The sequence below is a fragment of the Ochotona princeps genome, chromosome 26 (genome assembly GCF_030435755.1).
Source record: "Ochotona princeps isolate mOchPri1 chromosome 26, mOchPri1.hap1, whole genome shotgun sequence".
NCBI lineage: Eukaryota > Metazoa > Chordata > Mammalia > Lagomorpha > Ochotonidae > Ochotona > Ochotona princeps.
The window spans coordinates 32070866-32085660 of NC_080857.1; positions in this window are offsets into that span (position 1 = coordinate 32070866).

The window sequence follows — 14795 nt, forward strand, 5'->3', positions numbered from 1 at the left end:
AAATTGGATGAGAAGGAACTTACCTCAAAATTACCGTATCTGTTTATAAAAAGCCAACAGCCCACACTATAGTGAATGAGGAAAATGTAAAACCTTTTCTGCAAGAAGACTAGCATGGTTAAGAAATCAATACTATTAATCAACTCTTAATCAGTACAGTATTTGGGCCTGGTGGCATGACATAGTGGCTAAAGTCCATGCCCCGAACTCCCAGGATCCCATACGGGTGCCGATTCTAATCCTGGCAGCTCCACTTCCCATCCAGTTCCCTGCTTGTGGCCTGGGAAAGCATTCAAGGATAGCCCAAAGCCTTGGGTCCCTGCACCCGTGTGGGAGACCTGGAGGAGGTTCCTGGCTCCTGGATTTGGATCGGCACAGTAGCAGCCGTTGCGGTCACTTGGGAAGTGAAACATCAGATGGAAAATCACAGTGAGCTACTAAGCCCATAAACAGATGACTTGGACCTACAAGAAGGTGGCCGCACAACAACTTTGGAGGGCTATGACCAAGTGAATTATCAAAGCTCTGAAAGTGAGCTCTGGCTTCAGCCCTCACTCTTGCTTCACCCACATGTCTTCCTGTGACTGTCCTGGAGACAGGGAACATTCTGATTGGCTGCATCTCTTTGACCTCATTGGGTTGCATGGCAATATAATCTGTCCGATCAGCAGCTGCCTGGTCATAACAGCCCAGAGTCCTGAGCATCAGCATTCTAGAAAAGCCATGGTGACAGACAGCCTCCTCTGCCTAGCAGAATAAGTTGGTTAGTGGCTCAAGCTCTGCTTTCTCTGGTCTTTTTTCTCCACAGGTCCTGGCAAGAATACACTCAGACTCAATGGAATCCAGCACAGCGTGAGTGTGTGGGGTTGGGTTTCCCTTGAATATGAGTGTGAGTTTGCAAATCACTGAAAATGTAGTAAAGCCTGGGGTTTTCAACCCTGATACTATGAAAGCAATTCAATTTTCCCTTGATGATAATACTTGTGTGTCTTCAAGAAGCCAAACTAATCCTTGTTCCCCATTAAAGGTAGTGTTTGGAAAAATATATGGAGTGTACAAGAGCCAAGTCAAGCTGATTTCTGTAGGCAGATCTCATGCCATTACCTGACATGGCTCTCAGTGAGTTTTCCCTGCTGGAATACAGTGTCATGAAACAGGCGCACCGTACCAAAAAGTTGTCTCTTCAGGGACATGGTTACTTTTAATGTTGTGGTTCAGTGTATGGTTAGGATCAGGATTATCATTATATGTAGGATATGGTAGTGATTAGGTCAAAGCCTAGATTTATGGTTAGGGAAAACTTTAGTGTAAGGTTTCCATTTAGGCCTGTGATTTGGGCTATCATTAGGAATATAACTAAGATTATGATTAGGTGGAATTAATGTGAGGGCTAGGTCTAATACTAAAGGCTAGGTTAGGATGAAAGCTGTGGCTACATTGAGGATTAAGATGTTGTTTTGTGTTCATTTGGGTATTTTGGTGAGGTTATAGTCAATGTCAGAATGATTATGCTTAGAGCTAGAGTTCATGTTAGGGTGTAGGCTTGTTAACTGTGGAATCATACTTGTTACACCTTTGTGCCATCTGGCCTGACTGCATGCTTCTAGCATTTTTCCAGTGTTGAAGACAAAGTTCTGTCAAGCCATGGAATCAAGACCCAATTTGGTATGCATTTGCAGCACAGCTTTCACTCCTGTTCTCACACACATCTTATCTGAATGCCATGCATCCCAGCAGCATTCCTTTTCCCAAAGTTTCAAGCTGGTACATGGAATCTATTCAGCAACCACATTGTTTCTGAAGTTTTTTCCAAGAGTAGAGTTCTTCTAAAACTAGAATAGGAATGTTGCACCTTCTGGTATGCAATGTTCACCCATAGCTTTCTCTCCACATTCATAATATGCAGTCATCTTACAAATGTGAGACAGGACAGACCATTAATTTGATTGAAGCATTTCTTGAAAGGAAGTGTATGCTAAGAAAAGTAGTTTGTATCAAATTTCATATACCATGAAACATTTGTTTTTCTAGGAACTCAACAGTACTGATCAGAACTGATTTGTTCAAAGAGCATCTCACTACCCATACTACTTTTTTTTTTGAATTAAGGTTTATATTATTTCCATTGCAAACTCAGAATTACAGAGAGTAGGAGAGACAGAGAGGAAGATCTCCACCCAATGGTTCACTCCCCAAGTGGCTGCAATGGCTGGAGGTGAGCCAATCGAAAGCCAAGAGCCAGGAGTCTCTTCAGGCTATCCCACATGGGTGCAGGACACCAATGCTTTGGGCTGTTCTTGACTGCTTTCCCGGGTTACAAGCATGGAGTTGGATGGGATGTGGGGTTACCTGGATTAGGACCTGTGCCTGTAAGTGATCTCAACACAATCAAGGTGAGAACTTTAGCTACTAGGCCACACCGCTGGACCCCATGCCACATTCATCATTCTCATGCAACAGTTGAAGTATATGTTGTCACTGATGTTAGTTCAAGGAAACAAATTAGTCTTTCCATTTGATAGTGACTGTCACATTCTATTTCTTCTGTGATATCAGTGACTGTCGCCTGTTACCAGGACTCAATTTATATTAGGTACACCAGAGCAAACCTAAGGAGAATGAGTTCTGGAGTAAGCAGAACTTCTCTGCTGTGGACAAGCTTCTATAAAATCCTGGAATACATATGCTATTTGATATGCACTGAGAATATATATTTACATTCTTATGGAACACAAAAATCATATGAATGCTATGCATCTGAGCAAATATCCCTGTGCCAAATATTCAAACACAGTGTAAGGGCAATTGGTTCAAGGTGCATATTGTTTCCTAAGGTATTTCTTTTCTTTAAAAAAAAGATTGATTTATTTGTGTTGGATAGTCAGATATACATGGGGGAGAGACAGAGAGGAAGATCTTCTGTCTGATGATTCACTCTCCAAACTGCCACAAAGGCTGGAGTTGAGCCAATCCAAAACCACGAGCAAGGAGTTTCTTCCAGATCTCCAGAGTGGGTGCAGGGTCCCAAAGCTTTGGGACATCCTGGACTACTTTCCCTGGCAACAAGCAGGGAGCTGGATGGGAAGCAGGGCTGCTGGGATTAGAACTGCCATATGGGATCACAGGGTGCAAGGTGAGGACCTTATCACTATGCTATTGCCCTGGGGCCTCGGAAGTTATTTCTATGAACAGAGTTCTGGCAGTAGAAAAGGATGCTATGCCTTCTGGAATGTTGTTTCCACCAACATTGTGTTTTACAACTGCATAATATGCCATCAGCTCAAAAGATACAGTGCTATTAAAAAATGTGAATTTATGCAGGAAATCGAGTTTCTAACTAGTTCAGTAGGAACTTACCTCTTTAGTTTCAATGTGAATGTGAAACACAAAATTTCCAAACAAGGTTTGCTTAAGACTTGCTTGCCTGCCATGGGTCAGGTACCTTGGCTAAACAGGCTATTCGTCTACCTTTCCAGTGCCAGAATCCATATAGGCACTTGTTCATGTCCCAGTTGCTCCATGTCTGATCTGACTCCTTGCTTATGGCCTAGAAAAGCAGTGGACAATGGCCTAAGTATTTTTTTTTTTTTACATTTCTGGAGTGGATTAATTTTTTAAGATTTAGTGAATTTATTGTGAAGTGAGATATATGAAGAGGAGGAACAACAGAGAGTACGATCTTCTGAGCACCGATTCGCTACCCAGGTGGCCATAGTGTGCAGTGTTGAGCTGATCCAAAGCCAGGAGCCCAGAGTTTCTTTTGGCTCTCCCATGAGGGTGGAGGCTCCCAGGGCTTTGGATGGCCCAAGTTTTTGATACCCTGCACCTACAGAGGAGACCCAAGTAAGCGCTGGATTCATTTCAGTTCAGTTCTGCTCATTGTGGCCTCTCCTTCTCTCTGTAAAGCTGCCTTTTCATATTAAAATGAATAATTTTTAATGAAAATTGTTGCCTGTCACAGCATTGCCCTAAAACTCATTTGAATGTTATTTTGTCTTTATTTGATATTCTATCAAGACAAAGGTTTCAAACACTAGTCTCTGTATTCACAAGGAAGGTTTCATTGCTGTCATTATGTGACTCTTTTAAAGGATGACCACAGGTCCTTGGGACCTGCACCCACAGTGAACCTGGAATAGCTCCTGGCTCCTGACTTTCAATAGCTCTGCCCCAGCTATTAAGGTCATGTAGAGAGTGACTCAAGAGATAGAAGATGTCCTGCTGTGTGTCTCAGTCATTTTTTTTAAAGTTTTATTTATTTTTTTGAAAAGACAGATATACAGAGAGGAGAAGAGACAGAGAGGAAGATCTTGTGTCCAATGACTCACTTCCTAAGCTGCTGCAGTGGCTGGAGGTGAGCTAAACCAAAACCAGAAGCTGGAAGAATCCTCTGGGTCTCACACACGGGTGCAGGGACCCAAAGCTTTGCATCAAACTCAACTGCTTTCCCAGGCCACAAGTAGGGAGCTGGATGGGAAGCAGGACCATCAGGATGAGAACTAGCACCCAAATGAGATCACACAGCATGTAAGGCAAGGCCTTTAGCCACTGCACTATTCCACCTGGTCCTAAGTGGTACATTTTTAAATGATGCATTTTTAATATGACATGATTTAAGGATGAACACGCATCCTATTCACATTACATGTTGAAAGGGCAGGTCCCCTTTATTCCCAGGAAGAAGATTAGAGATACACAATACCAGATGTAATCACAGCCTCATGGGGCTGAAGACATGAGGAGACAGACAAGGCTTGTCAGCATAGGGTCTGAAACCCAGGAGGGAGTACAGAGTATAATACATAAAATGGTCCAATAAGTAGAGATCTACTTGAGTACTTTTAAGCCTCAGGCATAATGATGAACCACTATTGTGGTGAATCATTAACAACATTAATAAAAATGTGGGACTGGACCAATGTCTCAGTGGCTAAACCCTCGTGTTGTACAAGCCAGGATCACATATGGGTGCCAGCCCATGTCCTTGTGGCTCTACTTCATGTCCTTGTGGCTCCACTTCCCATCTAGCTCCCTGCTTGTGGCCTAGGGAAGCATTAGAGAATTGTCAAAAGCCATGGGACCCTGCACCAGCATGAAGACACAGAAGGGCCTCCTGACTTTGGAGCAGCTCGACTCTGGCTGGTGTAACTCTTGGGGAAAGAACCAGGAGATTGAGGATCTTTCTATCATCTTTCTCTCTATGTGCCAGCCTTCACAATAAAAATAAATGAATTTTTCAGTAAATTAATAAGTAAATATCAGTAAAAATTATATAAAAGGAGAAATGCAACAGAAACAATCACTTTCAGGAACATAAACATCATCCTTCACAAAATTTGTAAGCTTTCACCAGATCATTACTGTATTTTTAGAAATACTTAGAAATACAATGTTTTAAAGCAGAAAGCAAAAGCTACTATATTTTTCAAGACAATTTACCAAAATACACATATTTATTAACATAGGAGATATAAACTACTTTGAGGCAGAACTGGAAACATCAAATCAAACAATGAACAAAATTCGGACGGAAAACTGCAGGCCCAGACTTGTACAACATTTCAAACACTCAAGAAAGAAAAGTACTCCTTCATTTCCAAGATGATCACAAAGAAGGAAAAAAAATACTCAAAGAAATATGTTTGTCTTTCTTGTCTGAGTTCAGCATTACATGAATGATACAGTAGTATCAGGACTTGAGCTAAGAAAGTTAGAAAAGCTTTATGAAAAAATACACAAATATTTTAAGCAAATATTATTGTTTAGCAAGTTATGGGAGTAGATGAAATCAGTAACACTGAGGATATGCAAAGAAGATGCAATGTGGTTAACACTCTAAAATTAATCAAGTAAAAACATCAAGACAAAAATTAAGACAAAAATAAAAAATTAAGACAAAAATTAATACAAAAATCAAGACAAAAATTGTTTTTAAGGATTTATTTATTTTTATTTTAAAGGTGGATATACAGAAAGGAGGGGAGAGAGAGGAAGATCTTCCACTTGAAGGTTCCCTCCCCATGTGATCGCAATGGCTGAAGCTTAGGCAATCCAAATCCAGGACCCAGGAGCTTTTCCAGCTCTCCCATATGGGTGCAGGGTCCCAAGGATTTGGGCCATCCTCAACTGCTTTTCCAGGCCACAAGGAGGGAGCTGGGTAGGTAGCAGGGCCACCAGGATTAGAACCAGTGCCTATATGGGATTCCAGGGGTTCATGGTGAGGTTCTCAGCCATTACACAATTGTGACAGGCCCAGGAGGCAAAGTTTTAAAAAGTCCAGTAATATCAAATGTTAAAAAACTTGTTTAAATAAAATTCAGCTCCTAGTGATAAAAAGAACCTGTTAGCAGAATGACAGAAAATGGCAATTTCTCTACTATAACTGAGGCTACAATGCATGTGTATTTACCAGCATTCCTAACATAGAACACTGAGAGTCTTTCCCTTGAGTCAACCTAGACAAGGTTGCTTCTTCTCACTTTGTCTCATCAACAATGTTCTGGTTGTGTAATCGGGAAATTAAACACAGAAAGGAAATTGTATGCATAGTGGCCAAATTCTAAGCAGCAGGAGTATCAGTCTGTACTACTGATGCGAAAATGTGCAGAGATAATCCAACAGATTGGAAAACCAAAGTGAACCTGATGAAAGAATCAAGCAAGATTTTTATGTACTGATCAGAGACAGATATGGAACAACATTGAAACACAAAATACAGACCACAAAAAAAAAAATATACCTAAGAAGCCGTTGAACTTGACGGGACAATAAGATGCTGGACTCTATGTTTGGTATACGCTTGCAATGGGGAAATCTCAACTGAACTTGAGCTGTGGTTATGCAATAAGGTGGAGGAATCCACCATGGTGGGAGGGTTTGGGGAGGGGTGGGGAGAACCCAAGTATCTATGTAACTGTGTCACATAATACAATGTAATTACTGAAGTTAAATAATAAATAACTAAAAGAAAAAAAAATATCGGTAAGAGAAATGACATTGAAAAGATTTATTTTCAAATATTCTTTCAGTTTTATAATTTGAAAAGTGAAATGGGGTCCCATACAATAGCATAGTGGTTAAAGTCCCATCCTTGAACTCATTGGGATCTCATAAGGACGGTGGTTCTGATCCCATCCAGCTCCCTGCCTGTGGCCTGGGAATGCAGTCCAGGATGGCCCAAACCTTTGGCACCCTGCACCCGCATGGGAGATCCGGAGCAGACTGGGTTTGGATTGGCTCAGATCCAGCGTTTTCACTGCTTTGGTTGTGAACCATGCTATGGAAGATCTTCCTCTCTGTCTCTCTTTCTCTCTGCATACCTGCATTTCCAATAACAATAAATAAATCTTTAAAGAAAAACAGTAAAATGAACCAACCTCAAAAAGCCAACACAAAGAAAAGTTCCCAAAGCTATCGAACATTCAGTAAATTGTAATACATTTTTGGGATTGTCACCCATTTTTAGGACTCTAGACTTTAACATATTCTACAACTAGAGGGAAGTAGAGAGGCCGGCAAGAATGGGCAGCGACGCCTGCTGTTAGAAAGCTCGTGCTGCAAATGAGAAGACTACTTCAGAGCTGAGGTGAAGCCCCACCCCTTCCTCCCCCTCCCATCCAAAAACACAGCGCCCGCCCTTAAGGCCCAGTGCCATTCTCATTGGCTGAGCATATTCTGACGTCTGTGCAAGCGGCCCAATCACGCAAGGCCTTGAAACCCTGCTGGAGAAGAAGGCGGGCTGACCTGTTGAGGTGCCGCCATTTCCGCTTGGCTGGTTCTGCTCCTGAGAGAGGCCCAGGGAGCTGAGCCAGTGCTGCCCTGTGAACTCCCTGGCCCGCAGGAGCCCTCTGGAGGACACCCGACTCCTCAGGAGCTGGGAAGTGGTGAGTGTGTGAGCGCATCTGCTCAGGCCCCAAGGCGGAAGGGGACGGGAGGGGGATCTTGTTGTCCCACTCTGCAGCCCTGGCCTTGAACCTTGGGACACTCATCTTTGCAAATTGTGCAGTGAGGAGGGGAGAGTGCCCCGAAACATGTTGGCCTTCATGTTAGTCTGCTTTTCTCTCTCCTGTTTTTGAGGCTTCTACTACCTGCAGATGATGAAAGAATGGAATTGTTTTGTGATTTGTTGTCAGTGTTACATCGATATTTAGCAACATAACACATCTGGTGCTAGAAATGCTAGGAGAAAATTCCAGGGGCCACAACCTTCACTTGGTCTGAGTGTGTGGTTTCATGCAGAAGGGAACTAAGAAGCTGGAGGTGGCACTGCAGGCTGTGAGGAATTTCCAGGCCAACTCTTTTAGGTACCTGTGGATGCACTTTAAATATCCCTGTGATTTGGTGTCTCTTCTTACCAGTTTGGGAAGATGGTGTGGCATTCCTAGGGCATGAACACAAGCACCAGAAGCATCAGAGCCAGACTTCAAACCATGTTTGTTTGACATGAAGGAACTTCCATTTACATCATCTTATTGTGCATCTGCTTCGTCATTGCTGGCTGGTTAGGATTCCCTCAGTCAGTGCAGTGAGCCCTCTGGGCACTGTGTCCTCAGTGAGAGTGATCCCCAGGGCCTGGGAACCTGAGTAAGCTGCTGAGTGTGGATCTCCCAGTGAAGTGTAAGCAGGCTGCTTCCCAGAGCTCATTCTCTGTCATGTCCTTGTGCTTTGATGTGCAGTTTGCCCACTTCTGTAGAAATGATGTGTCCTGAGTTGGATGTTACATCTTTGTTCTCTTGCATGGAACCTGAGTTTATTCAATGGTCTCAGAAAGAATAGAAAATTCTTGACAACTTTATTCTGTCAAGTTTCAGTAAGACTGTAAACTTTATAACTGAATGCCTTTGTCAGTTCAGGTGTTGGTCTCTTTTACCTCTGTCCCCAGAGGTGACTAGGTCCTGGTTCTGTCTGGTGTTTAATTTTTTTCTTTGGTAAGATTTTATTTTTATTGGAGAGTCATATATACAGAAAGGAGTAGAGATAGAAAAGAAGATCTTTTGTGTGGTGATTCACTCCCCACGCAGTAGCAATGGCCAGAGCTGAGCGATTGAGCAGGAGCCTGGAGTCTTTTCCTGGTCTATCATGCAAATGCAGTGTCCCAAGGCTTTGGAACTTGGTACACTGGTTTCCCAGGGCACAAGCAAGGAGCAGAATGGGAAGTTGGGCCACTAGTAATCGAACCAGTGGCCATATGAAATCATGTTTATTCATTTCTTTACTAATTCTTATATTGAGTTTCCTTTTGCTACTCGCAGATTTGGCATTATATTTTGGGGGGGACTTGAAGGTCAGTCCTTAGGTTGGTTATTTGAAATTTTTTTTTGTTGTTTAGGTGTTGGGCATCTACAGTAATAACCTTTGATTTCTATGTCTCTGATGATGGTGGGTTCTTTCTCATTGCTGTAGGAATGACAGAAGGAAGAGTGTGCTTTGGTTGCTGTAACAGAATAGAGTGTGTGTCCTGAATCACAGTCATTCATTTCTTGTGGTTCTAATGACTGAAAATTGCAGAGCAAGATGAGGCTAGGTTTGGTTTCTCCAGAGGTCACTCCCTCGCCAACTCACAGCCTCCATGGTGTTTCCTCTGTTCCTGTGTATCCTTAAAGGAACTGAAATCAGCTTGAAGTGGATTCACAGTGACAATTTTTTCTGGTAATTACCTTGTTTGTAAATATGTTTTAAGCATTTATTTATTTATTTACTTGGAATATCATATATGGAGAGGAGGGGAAAAAGAAGAAGATCTTCCTTGCACTGAATCACTCTGAATGAAACGGGTGAAAAGGCCAGACGTGAGCTGATCCAAAGCTAGAAGCCACGATTTTCTTCTGGGTCTCTCACATAGGTACATGGTCCCAAGACTTTGGGCCATCCATGACTGCTTTCCCAGACCACAAAGTGGGAGCTTATGGGAAGTGGAGCATTTGGGACATGGACTGATGCTCATATGATATCCCAGCACATGTAAGGTGAGGACTAATGGCACTAGGTTACCGTACTGGGCCCAGTAATTACCTTCTTAAAAGTGCTGCTTCAGGCTCAGCGCCATAGCCTAGTAGCTAATGTCTTTTTTTTTTTTAATCTATTTTATTGTATTGTTGACAATCTTTACATAGTTAATTACAGTTAAAGGAAAAAGAAGAAAAAAAAGAAAAAAAAGGTTCAGGGGGATAGGGAAGTGTCAATATTGTTTCCATCATGTATCTGAGGTAAAGGGGGATATTGAGGGAGAAGACCCACCTGGTTTTCCGCCCACCCCAAGTCCCGGATGTGGGGCATGCTCTGAGATATGTGCTCAAGTGGTGTTAATAGTTCTCCAGTTATGAATCGCTGCCAGTTTCACTCGATGAGGTCGTTCACTGATTGATATGGTCCATCATAAAGTCTCCATTTGCCCCATATTTCGTTGCCAACATATAGCTGAGATGAATGATTGTACTGTTCTGTCTTCTGTCTTTTCTTTGTTAGAGTTCTGAGTCCAGCAGTTCGATTGGGGAGATCTTCAAAGATACTTTGAGGTATTCCCTAGTAGCTAATGTCTTATGAAGTGCCAGAGACAGCAAATGGCGACATATTTGAAGAAAAATGAAGATTTGATCACGGCAGGGAGACTCAGTATTATTTGAACCTAGAACTGGTTCCTCCCTCCACCATCATGACCAGGTCAAGTGGGAACTGCTCTCCAGGCAATTGCAGCTGAACACAGACCTCCACCTCCTGCTGAGTGCCAGCAGAAGATGACATCACCACTTTTCCTGCACTCAGTTTCCTGTTGTCATAACCATGCTCTGCTGAGTGATGTGAGAGGAATGGGCCCAGGGCCTGCAAGGGTTATGAGGCTCTTATTGAGCATGAGGACACCTGGCTCCCATCTTCACCATGTGCTGTGTGCACTGTGGATGAATCTAAATAGAAGCAGCATATTTGCAGTGACTTTGGACTGAAAGTATTAAAGTGTCAGGGAGAAGTCTTTCCTTTTTTTAAAAATAAATCTTCTAAATTTTATTTTTATTTGAAAGACAGCATTAGAGAGAGAAAGAAGTAGAGACAGAGAGGGATCTTCCATCTGGTGGTTCACTCCCTAAATGTGCTCGTTAGCTGAAGGTGGGCTGGTCCTAGTTAGCAGCTTGGGATTTCTTCAATCCCTCTGACATGAGTAGAGGGGCCCAAGGACTTAGACCATCCTTTGCTGCTTTCCTAGCCATGAGCGGGGAGCTGGATTGTAAGTGTAGCAGCCAAACCCAAAGCAGCACCATATGTGATGCCAGCACTGCAGGTAAATGCTTAGCCACAGGATTCTGGTTCCATCTTTTTGTATAGTTTTTTTTTTTTTAGAAGCAAGGACAGGGAGCGTGGAGAGAGAGAGTACTGTCAGAAGCTGGTTCAACACCCAAATTCTTGTACCATAATAGACTAAGTTAAAACTGGGAGCTAATGAAGCAAGCATGGCAGCACAGCAAGTTTAGCCAGTGATTTGGATACCCATATTTTCTATCAAGAGTGCCAGTTCAGAATTTGGCTACTTGCAATTAGCAGCTTCATTGTACTGTTCCTGGATAGACAGCAGAAATAGCCCAGCTACCTGGGTTTCTTACCATCCCTATGACAGCATGGATAGAATTCCTCATTTGTTGCCTTGGCTTGACTCATCTTGGCTCTTGTGTGTGGGGAACATGAACTACCAGTTATCAGCTCTCTGCATTTCAAATCAATGAAATAATTCTTACTAGTTGGAAGCTATGTGTTAAATGTAAGTATCCAACCTAGCTGAAAATCTGCTTGAACTTCACATTTCAGTGATGTCGCAGGTGGCCTTGTGCAGGCAGCTGTGATTGAATCAGGTGTGGTGCTTGCATTCAGAGCAGGCAATCTGGGTTGTGTTGATATCAAGCAGAAATTTTCCCGCTATGGTCAACATTTTCGAAGGTAAAAATAACTGAACGTTAATGGTGGTAGTGATTTTAATTAAGAAACTTTGAGTTTAACTTATATATTTTCTGATGAGGTCTACGGAGATGATTTTTGACATTCTAAAAGAATGCAATAAATTGCTTCAAAATTTTAAGTGTTTTTAAGTGTGTGAAACTCCAGTCCACACTAAACATGTTTCATGTCCAAGAGCTGGAAAACAAAGATGATATAATGGGTTTGTCTTTTTAAGAATGGGATTAGAAAGCTAGTTTTTTTTTTTGTTTTTAAATTTGTCAGACACCAAAGTTACATGGGATTAATTTTATCTTTAATGCGTGATAAAGACTTTCCCTTGGGGCTGGCTTTGTGGCATAGTGTTTTTGAACTCTGGTAGTGATTCTTCATAGGATGTAATTTTGCAGTGTTAGGGTAGGGCAAATGCTACAGCCTGTGGATTTTTATGACAAAATTAACAAAATAGAGGGAAAAAAGAATCACAATCCCCTCTGTACTTGTAAAAATATCACTTGCTGATGTGTCTTTGGAAGTTCTCTTAATTGAATATTTTTTTTCAAAAAATTAGTTTATTTGGACAAAAAACATTTTTAAACGCATGCACATGAGTTTTCACATGGAAAGCATATATTGTGAAAAATTATGCAAGGATCTCAAAATAAGTCAATATTTTAATTATGTTTTCCATGAACTTTTTGGAGTCAACTTATATCTTCTGTTAGATATATGCTTAAATAGAAGGTTCTTTGGAGGTGTTCATCAGAGATTTGGGTGGATATGTCAAATTACACTACTTAGCTAATTTTTCTCCTGTTTTGGAACATATTTATCCCTGGGATAAATCCCGCATGGCCTTAATGAATAATCTCTTTGGTGTGTGGCTGGATTTGATGTGTTTGTATTTTCTTTGGACTGCTGCATTTCAGTTTATTTGAGACATTGGTGACTAATTTTCTTTTTTTCACTGTACTTTTCTTTGATTTTGGTTTTAAGGTAACCTGGCCTCATGAAATGAGTTTGGAAAGATTTCTGCCCTTTCCATTGTTTAGAAAAGTTTAAGAAGTATTGGGGTTATTTCTCCCTTATAAATTTGGTATAATTTAGCAGGGATGCCATGTGGTCCCATGTTCATGTTGTGGGAAGGCTCTTTGTTACTGATTTCACCTCACTCTCAGTTGGTTGCCTAATGAGATTTTTGTGTTTTAATGTCAGAGTTGGTAAGTTGTGTGCATCCAGAAATCTTTGCATTTCTATTTGATTTTCTAATTTGCTGGCATCTAATTGCTTGCAATAATTCCTAATTATTCTTTGTATTTCTACAGTATCAATTGTAATATTTCCTTTTTATTCTCTGATTTTATATTATATCAGTTTGGGTCTCCTTCCTATTTCTGGTTTATTAGGTCAGTAGTTTTTCATTTCTCTTTCTTTCTGTCTTTCATTCATTCATTCTTTCTATTTTTTTTTTACATTTTTAAAAATTTTGGGTTTTTTTATTATGATTATTCTCATTTTCTGATACAGTACTATAGGCCCTGGGATTTTCCTTACCCTCTCCCCAATTCCTTCCCTCCTCACTGAGTTCCCCTGTATCATTACTGTAGTATAGTTCTTAATAAACAGACATATGTCCATCATTGCGGGCATGGACAGTGGCAGAGAGTCCAGCATCCTATTGTCAAGATATAGTAAACATTTACATTGGGAGCTCTTAGTTTGGAAGTAAAGATGCATGCTGCATTGTCTCCTCACATCTGGATTTGATCATCTGCTTTACACAATTATTATATGTCCTCTTAAATGAGAAGCCACAATACATAATCAACAACAGGAGGAAAAATAGAAATTTACAATGTCTTGAAGCTAAATAACATGCTTCTGAGTAACTAATGTGTTGCTGAACAAAGGAAAAGGAAGATCAAGAATTGTCTTGAAGAAAATGATGTTACTGTATGCCGTATGAGTCGTTAAGAATTTAATGAGAAAGAAAGTGTTCTGAAAAGATAAAACTAACAAAAGTCTAAATCCATGTGATAGAGTTTCCCCTCATCTTTAAGTGAGCCGCAACGGGCTGGTGCGCGCCGATCCAAAACCGGTAACCTGGAACCTCTTCCGGGTCTCCCACGCGGGTGCAGGGTCCCAGTGCATTGGGCCGTCCTCAACTGCTTTCCCAGGCCACAAGCAGGGAGCTGGATGGGAAGTGGAGCAGCCGGGATTAGAACAGGCGCCCATATGGGATCCCAGGACTTTCAAGGTGAGGACTTTAGCTACTAGGCCACGTCGCCGGGCCCATCCCCTCATCTTTCTTAGTGAGATGTGTTCCTTGTATCAGTAAATGCATAGTTTTTTTTTTTTTTTTAACGCAGTCTACTAATCCAGGGCATGATGTTTGATTGATGTGTTTAAGCCATTTACATCCAAGTAGAAATGAATGGGTGGTAATTTGGTCCTGTTAGTGTCGCAATGGGTTGTTAATTGATTTAGTCTTGTGTTGTTATTTGACTTGGATGTTGTTCACATTTGTGTTTGGTGTTGATTGGTTCTATTCCTCTTTGTTGAGAAAGCATCTTGAAGTATCATTTGTAGGGCAGGATTGGAAGAGGCAAACTCTATTAACTTTTCTTTACTTTGGAAAAATTACATTTTGAAAGATGAAGCAATGCTTTGTTGGGTATGTTATCCTGGGCCAATAATTTTTTGCTTTTAGATTCTGGAATATGTCACTCCGTTGTCTTCTGGCCTGTAGAATTTTCTGAGAGAGGTCTCCTGTGAGTTTTTTTTTTTTTTTTTAAAGATTTACTTATTTTTATTACAAAGTCAGATATACAGAGAGGCGGAGAAATTAGAGGAAGATCTTGTGTGTGATGATTCAC